This window comes from Apium graveolens, chromosome 11, assembly GCF_009905375.1.
Source record: "Apium graveolens cultivar Ventura chromosome 11, ASM990537v1, whole genome shotgun sequence".
In the NCBI taxonomy this organism is placed as follows: Eukaryota; Viridiplantae; Streptophyta; class Magnoliopsida; order Apiales; family Apiaceae; genus Apium; species Apium graveolens.
The window spans coordinates 99594431-99603703 of NC_133657.1; the positions used below are offsets into that span (position 1 = coordinate 99594431).

A 9273-nucleotide genomic window follows, 5' to 3' on the forward strand; every position below is an offset into this window, starting at 1 on the left:
CACATTATTCTTTAATAAAATAAAAAATATTATTTAATAAATAAGCGGAGTCATAAGTCCTCGAATGAATATTCAAAAAAAACAATATTCATTAAATAAAACAAACGGAGTCATATTTCTCGAATGAATATTCAAAATAATATTCATTAATAAAATAAACGGAGTCATAAGCCCTCGAATGAATATTCAAAATAATATTCATTAATAAAATAAAGTTATCGAATAAACCTTATTCAATTCATAGTTTTGAAAACTATATCTATATATATAAATATATATAATATACTCGGGAACATCGACTCCCGGTTTTAGAAAAATATTCACCTTTGGGTCCCCTATACTAAGGATATACGCAACTACTGCTCATCTCTAGCATAGGTATTATGCAACTTATAAGCAATTGAATCAACAATATATATCAAGATTACGAAACATACATGCATATATACCATATCATATGCTCCAATATATCGCAAGATTTGCTAATTAACCACCATGCATCTATCACTAGATACATCACAACAACAGTATAACGGGTAGAAAACTTGCCTGAGCGACTGGGGGTGGTAAAAGTCCTGGGATGAGTCTGGTAACCTATAAACCATATATAAGTTGGAATTAAACCAAAATCGCTTAAGAATCTATACTTTAACCAATTAGACTCTAACGCTCGCTTTGCGCTTAATGATTCTCTTAAGTCGCTCGAGTACCCTCGGCTCCCCCATTTTTAATAAATTAACCATTAAGAGTTTTAAGGCGATTCTTTCGCGAGTGCCTTAACAACTGCCCAATACACTTTACATAAATGTTTCATACTCCAATTAGTCCTTTAAGGTCTTTAACCTATGTTTCAAAGTAAGGCGAGTGGTAATGGTTCGTTCGCGAAACGCCGTTACTTAAAACGGTCGTTTCTCCTAAACCGTATATCGGATTCAAACGAACTACATATCAAAACGAAGCTCGTAACATGAACTATCCAAATCCTATGATTTTTTTATGAAAACTATCTTAATGGAAATGGTCAAAACCTAACAGTGAGTTCTCGGGTCCTGATGTTAAGAGCAAAAACAGTCTAAAGTAAATCGGACATTACGACGGCTATGTTTACGCGATTACCAATTTTTATTCTACTCCAAATCAACCACAAACCAACCACAATTCAACCATACAACCAAACTCCATCCATACCTCACTACAACAGCCCCAACACCTCAAGTTTTTCCAATTTATATTAATCTCAAACATGAACTAAAACTATTCTTAAATTCTTTAAGTAATAACCAAGATTTACAACTCCAAAAACATCACAAAACCAACTAATCTCTACATACACAACAATCAAGCCTCTTATGAACTATAATACTCATGCTAAGCTCTTAACATTCAATAACAAAGCTAGGTTAAGAGATTATACCTTCCTTGTGAGTAGGATTAACTAATTAGCTTGGAATCACCCTTGAAAGTCCTTATCCAAAGCTTAATCTAAACAAAAACTCAAGAACAAAAATTTAAGTTCTTGAAAAACACTATTCACCCTCTTCTTCCATGAATTTTAGGAAGAGATTGTGAATGAATTTGAAGCTCAAACTTATAGGATAGCTATATCTATTCATAAGGAGTATTAGATAATTACCTCACTAATTAACAAGGCTTGGATCTTGGATTTTGGATTTTTCTTCTTAAAAAAAAGAGAAAGGCCGAGAGCTTTCTTGAAGAAAATGAAGTCAACTTTGTGTTTTTTTGATTTTGTGATTTGTTTTGCTTGGTTGCTTGCTTTTGTTTTGATTTATTACTTTTAACCATGGTAAATTTTGTGTGGTTCTTAATCAACCAACAACACACTTCTCTTTGGTCATGCTTAGGTCATCATGTTATGTCATCCTCCCACACTTGTCCTCTTCTTATTGGTTTGATGACATCATCCTCGTTAACCTCTTTGATTAGCTTCTAATTACTTGGCTAATGACCGCTAATCTGTTATACGGTTTGCTTAACTTTCGTTTTCATTTATCGTTTGAGGGATCATAACCGGGATCTTATTACTTGGGTTTACTTAACCTTTCTCAATACATTATATTCCTTTTATGATCCTCTCTTATAATCCTTGAATTTAAATCATTTTTATCCTGTTACCTTATACTCAATTCTTTCGGTATCTGGTGGATTTTCAGGAAAAATCAAAGTGTTTGAATTTGGATTCGGACGATCTTTACATACACTTATATATCATATAGAGTGTTAATAAGATCTTAGAATAACAATAAAAGAACCCCTACATAGTGTGACATGAAAAGTTTTCTTATTCAGCAATATCAGCAAAAACACTATTCATAAGGGTTACAAAAAAGTTCAAAATTTTGGGGTTATTACAAGAAAAGCCTCAACTTAATAGCATCTTCAGAAACTCCATTGAACTTGAAAGTGTCGAAGATCTTGATGAAATCTCTAATGTGCATGTTGGGGTCTTCTGTTGGAGAACCCCCAAACTGAACTGAGTTCTGTATCATCTGAATCATGCTCGACTTGATCTCAAAGGTATTAGCCGAGATGGCTGGTCAAACAATGTTAGACTGAATATTATTTATCTTTGGTTGAGAGTAATCCATCAAAGCCTTCGGATTCGCTTCTAGTTCTCCCATTGCAATAAGAACCTCTTCTTCCTTCCCAACTAAGATCTCTTCTTCAACTTTCTCCTCGACTACAACTTCTTCCTCAACTTGATCCAGTGTTCTCTTAGGAGACCGAGAACGCGTATGCATACACGCTCTCTAGAGTACCTGAAACACGACAAGGAAATTAGTAAGTAACAATGTCCGAGTCAATGAACTTTAACGACCACTGATGACAAACACATAAACTAAAAATTAACCACGAGTCCTCGGCAGCGGTACCAAAAACTTGTTAGGGCTAGAACACGCGCTAATTTTCACGCAAGTATACGCGATCACAATTAATATAGAATTATTTCTAGTTTGTTCCCACAGAGACTGGTTTAAGTTAATTTCAATCAATATATTTATGCAATAATGGTATAGTTATTATCCAATGCTAAGACGAATAACAAATTGAGATTGTTTAACTACAATTAACTAAGAGATTTTACTGAAGAACATTACTAAGAGAGTAAAGAGAATTGAATACTATATAACACAAACATGGAATTCTAACTTCATTAAATACTTCATTCAATAGCCTTTTCATTCTTAACCTTAGCATGCAATGGTGATGACACTAATCAGATAACACAAAACTGATAAACGCCAACTTTCGTTGTACGCATACCATACTACGAGACATCCACAAAAGAAAAAGAAGCTGAATAGACACCAATCATATTGAGACCCTATATGTCTATAGAATTTGACAACATAAAATCATGCATATCAAATACATGAACCTATGCTAGCATGGGAAGTTCTAAACCCTTAAATTCACTTTCGCTTCATTAAAGATTAATATGCAATTGTATAAGTTCGCGACACTCATAAGAGGAATAAGCACAACCAATACTAGGTTATCATACAATCACCACACACTAAGGAATCAGAACAAATTAACTAAGGAAATCCATAAATAAATCCGCTAGAACCCCATGATAACGATTAGCCCATAATCGGACTCATCATCAACGTGGGTTTCGATGAAAGCATGGTATAATAAACGTAGTCTTTATACTAAATAAATAATAAACCAAGTACGAAACAAGTGTATAGGTTTACGAATAAGAAAACTAGAATCCAAAGTTACAACTTAAAACAAAGAATCATAAGAATAAACTAGATCCTCTTCGCCTTGGTTGAATTGTGCTCTACGATCATCTTACGCCCTCTCTTAAGCTTTGGTACGTCTTGTTATGAAAAACGACCTTAATTTATGTTTATATAGCAGCCCATGTGATAAGTGGATTTTATATCCACTTGGAATGCTTTATTACAAGCTTAAATTGGTGTTTTGGACTCAAGTTATTGGTATTTTGATGTGTTTTTGTATTATTGCATTTCAGGTATCAGTTATATGAAGAAAAGAGCTTTTAAAGTAAATATGATGAAAAGTGATCAGAATTGGAATCAAGTTGTAGAGAATCTCGTTAGCTTCGCATGGGCAGTTGAATCACCTAATTCTAACGAGTAGAACTCAAGTTATGGCCAAAACAAGATTCATCAGAAATTTTCCCAGTCAGTAGCTGAGCGCCCGCTCAGCAGAGCTGAGCGGCCGCCCAGGAGCTGAGCACCCGCTCAGGAGAGCTGAGCGGCCGCTCAGGAGAGTTGAGCGGCCGCTTAGGGCGCGGTTGGTCGCTGATTTGGCTGAAAAAGCCTTTTTTTAGTGGAATTTGACGATTTTAAGGGTCCAGGTCCACTAGGGGCGTATATATACTTAAAAAAAAGGTTTTCATCATCCGGGAAGATTGGGATACCAAGGAGAAGACCTAGAAGCACAGAACAACTCCGAAAAAGATCTTATTTTTAACTTGTGATTCTTTGAATTAGTTGTAACTTTGGATGCTCGTTTTCGTTCTTGTTGAACCTAGATCTCATTTATTCATACTTTAATTATTATTCAGTTTATTAAGACCTTGTTTTATACCATGCTTTCATTGGAACCTATGGTGACGATGAGTTCGATTATGGGCTAATCGTTGTCATGGGGTTCTAGCGGATTTACTTATAGATTTCAATAGTTAATTTGTTTCGATATATTGGTGTGTGGTGATTAATTAATATGCTAGTATTGGTTGTGCTTATTCATCTTATGTGCGTAGCTAACATATAAGATAGCGTGTTAATCTCTATTGAAGCGACAGTGAATAAAGAGGTTTAGAACTTGCCATGCTAGCATATGTTCATGTATGTGTATGCATGATTCGTAGGTAACTCTAACCGTTTTACTTGCCTATGTAATCAAGATAGATAACTTGTGCTTAAACCGTTATGTTGTCAAATTCTATAGACATATAGGGTCTCAATATAATTGGTGCATATTCAGCTTCTATCTTTTTTGTGGATGTCTGGTAGAATGGTACTCGTGCAACGAAATTTGGCGTTTATCAGTTTCGTGTTATCTGATTAGTGTCATCACCATCACATGCTAAGATTAAGAATGAAAAGGCTATTGAATGAAGTAGTAATGAAGTTAGAATCCCATGTTTCTCATATCTAGTAATTCAACCTCAATTCTCTTAGTTAATGTTATTTAGTATAATATCTTAGTTTAATCAAAACCCAATTTGTTATTTGTCTTAGCATTGAGCGATAACCATACATTGTTGCATAGGTGCATAAATTGAACTTAACCTAAACCAGTCTCTGTGGGAACGAATCTGATTTATATCTTATACTACTTGCGAACGCGTATACTTGCGTGAATATTAGCGCGTGTTTTCGCCCTAACAAGTTTTTGGCGCCGCTGCCGGGGACTCGGTGTTAATTTTTAGTTTATGTGCTTGTCATCAGTGGTCGTTAAAGTTCACTGACTCAGATTCTTTTACTTTCACGGTTTATTTGTTTGTGTTTCAGGTACTCATTACAATGGGAGTTCCAGCATCACAAACGAGAGCCTTGATGGATTTTTCTCAACCGAAGATCAATGACATTCAATCTAGCATTGTCCGGCCAGCTATCACAACTAATACCTTTGAGATCAAGCCTGGCATAATTCAATGGGTGCAGAATTCAATCCAGTTTGGGGGTTCTCCAACTGAAGATCCCAATATGCACATTAGGGATTTCATTGAGATCTGCGACACCTTCAAGTTCAACGGTGTTTCTGAAGATGCTGTGAAGCTGAGACTGTTCCCATTCTCTCTGAGGGAAAAGGCTAAGAGCTGGTTACACTCTCTACCAGCTGGTTCGATTACTACTCGGGAAGATCTTGCTCAGAAGTTTCTTACTAAATTCTTCCCTATGGCGAAGACAGCTGCATTCAGGAATGCTATTACTCAATTTGTGCAGCAAACGGGAGAATCGCTATATGAAGCTTGGGAGCGCTACAAGGAGATGCTTAGGAAGTGTCCTCATCATGGAATTCCTGATTGGATGATCATCACTTGTTTTTATAATGGGTTGGGAGCACAGTCCAGACCCATGCTCGATGCAGCATCAGGTGGAGCATTATGGGCAAAGAGCTATGAGGAAGATTATGATCTAATTGAACTGATGGCTGCTAATGAATATTAGTATCCAGCCCAGAGATTGCCACAGGGCAAGGTAGCAGGAGTTCTTGAAGTGGATACAGCTACAGCTATCACTGCTCAACTAAGGGCGTTGTCTATGAAGATCGATTCTCTGGCTAACTATGGTGTTAAGCAGATAATTAGTGTTTATGAGCTATGTGCAGGTCCGCATGTGACGGAGCAATGTGCTATATCTATTGACTCAGCTCAGTTTGTGAGCAACTTTCAGAGATCGCAGCAACCAGTTTCAGACACTTATCATCCTGACAACTGGAATCATCCTAACTTCAGCTGGAGCAACAATCAGAATGCGATGCAACAGCCGTTCCAGCAGTTTGGAGCAAAACAATTCAACCCTCCTGGTTTTCAGAAACAATTTGCACCAATACAACAACTCCAAATTCAATAACAAAATCATGATGCAGGTCTATCTTCGAATGAAAAATCTGAATGGGAGGAGTTGAGGCTTATGTGCAAAAACCAGGCTCTTATATGCCAAAGCCAGGCTATTTCTATCAAGACTCTAGAGAACCAAATAGGACAAATTGCTAATGCCTTATTGAATCGGCCACCAGGAATGCTTCCTAGTGATATAGAAGCCAATCCAGGAAAGAGGGAAGTTAAAGAACAGGTGAACGTCATCACCTTAAGGTCTGGAAAGGTTGCAAGCCCCCAAATTCAGCAAGACGAAGAGCCTGAAAAATCTCAAGATTCAGAAAATGCAGTTGTGGCTGAAGAAGAAGTGCAGAAGGAAGCAGAGGTGGAACCAAGAAAGACTACTGTAGAACACACTCCTCCTGAGGGTAATACAAGGGAGAAACAGATCTATCCTCCACCTCCTTTTCCTAAGAGGTTGCAGAAGAAAAAGCTGGATAAGCAGTTTGAGAAGTTTTTGGAGGTGTTCAAGAAACTTCATATCAACATACCTTTCGCTGAAGCTCTTGAACAGATGCCTAGCTATGCGAGGTTTATGAAAGGTATTCTCTCTCGGAAAGTGAAGCTCGATGACTTAGAGACCGTTGCTCTAACGGAGGAATGCAGTACTGTACTACAACAAAAGTTGCCTCCAAAGCTTAAAGATCCTGGAAGCTTCACTATTCCTTGCACCATCGGAAACTTGTCATTTGACAAGTGTTTATGTGATTTAGGAGCTAGCATCAATCTGATGCCCTTATCTATCTTCAAGAAGCTTGGTCTGCCTGATCCGAAACCAACACACATGTCATTGCAACTAGCTGACCGTTCCATCGCTTATCCACGAGGTATAGTGGAGGATGTCTTGGTCAAGGTGGATAAACTCTTCTTCCCTGCTGACTTTGTAATTCTTGATTTCGAGGAAGATAAGAAGATTCCCATCATCTTAGGAAGACCATTCTTGGCTACAGGCCGAACTATGATCGATGTGCAAAAAGGAGAGCTTTCGATGAAGGTTCACGATCAAAATGTCACTTTTAATGTGTTCAAGGAAATAAAGTTACCCACGGCTAAAGAGGAGTGCTTTAAAGTAGAGCAACTACAGGTTTTGAATGCACCTCCGTGGAAGAGGAAGTTAGATATGCCATTCGATTCTCTTGGGTTAGTAGAGCTGAAATTTTCTCAAGACCGTCTCGAGCCGTCTATTGAAGATGTTTCCACACTTGAGCTTCACCCACTACCAGATCACTTGAGTTATTCATTCTTAGGTGCACCCCCTGACAAGGGGTTGGGATATATCTTTGATGATGAAGAGGGTAGCCGAACGGATCTTCCAGTGCCTACAGAGGGTTTTTCTCATACGCCACAGGTAGTTGATAGGACTGGTGTTGGTGATAAGCAGTACAGGCGAATGACTAGGCGTATGGAGGCCATGCACGACATTCACCATCATTTTGCTGAACATTTGACACACGCTTTCGGTACTATTTTCCGAGACACTAGTGGCGAGGTTGATTGGCCACCTGATCCTCCACCCGAAGAGGGTGATCTTTCCGATGACTAGGTATGCCTGAAATCCTTATTATTACCTTCAATGAGGACATTAAAAATTTTAAGTTTGGGGGTGATAATGTAAGGATTAGTAGTATGTGTCCATATAGATTCATGTTGCATAGGTGCATAAATTGAACTTAAACGAAACTAGTCTTTGTGGGAACGAATCTGATTTATATCTTATACTACTTGCGAACGTGTATACTTGTGTGAATATTAGCGCGTGTTTTCGCCCTAACACCATGCAGAGTAGAAGTCCAACGGATCAAAATCATAAGAGAATCAGGATTCTGAAATCCTGACCCAACGCCGTGTCATTAACCAGCGCGGGCGCGCTGTACTTCTGCCATCCTGGCGCGGGTGCGCTGACTCTCTGGAGAATTTTCTGACTTCTTTTTTTCTTGTTGGTTTGGGCTTGTCTTTTCACGAGCTTTTATTCTAGACAACATCCTAACATCATATTAGCATCAAAATAATGCTAAAATATCTGGATTCTTGATAAATGCCTGAAATGAAAAATGCTACAAAAACACGTTAAAAACACCAACAACTTGAGTACAAATTATCAATACAAAGCTTTACGGAGCATTATAAAGTGACATAAATGCCCCTCGACACACTTCCCATTGGATTTTTTAACAACCACCATGTTAGCCATCAGTCATGATACTCAATTTCCTCTATAAACTTAGCTTCCAACAGCTTTTCCACTTCAGCCTCAATGATTTTCTATCGTTCGGCTGCAAAAGTCCTCTTCTTCTATTTTACTGGTTTGGCCTCGGGCTGTACATTAACGCAATGCTTAGCCATCTTGGAATCCAAACCAGGTATATCTTCCGGCCCTCAGGAGAACACATCCTGGTACTGCTGAATCACCGCAATAACCTTTTCCTTCAGATCTTTCTTCATGTTTCTCCAAATTCGGACCATTTTTCCCGAATGCCTGGCATATAGTTCAACTTCTTCGACTTCGGTGGCTGGCTCGGTAGTCGGTCTTGAAGGTCCATCCCGAATTTTTCCAACTCGATGTTCAGGGTCTCTCTGCTTCCACTGGGTTTGGCCTTGGCTCTTTTTCTTTTTTCAGTTTCATCTAGCCTTTTGTAGGCCTGATCTTTTTCTATGTCTTCTAGCATGAT

The 9273-nt window shown here is 38.1% G+C and overlaps 1 non-coding gene across 1 annotated transcript; it reads right to left on the reverse strand.

Annotated features, from left to right (window-relative positions):
* Positions 1–5915: 5915 nt before the first annotated feature.
* Positions 5916–6022, reverse strand: LOC141699239 (small nucleolar RNA R71). The gene has a single exon (XR_012565715.1). It is a non-coding gene; the product is annotated as a small nucleolar RNA R71 (small nucleolar RNA).
* Positions 6023–9273: the final 3251 nt, after the last annotated feature.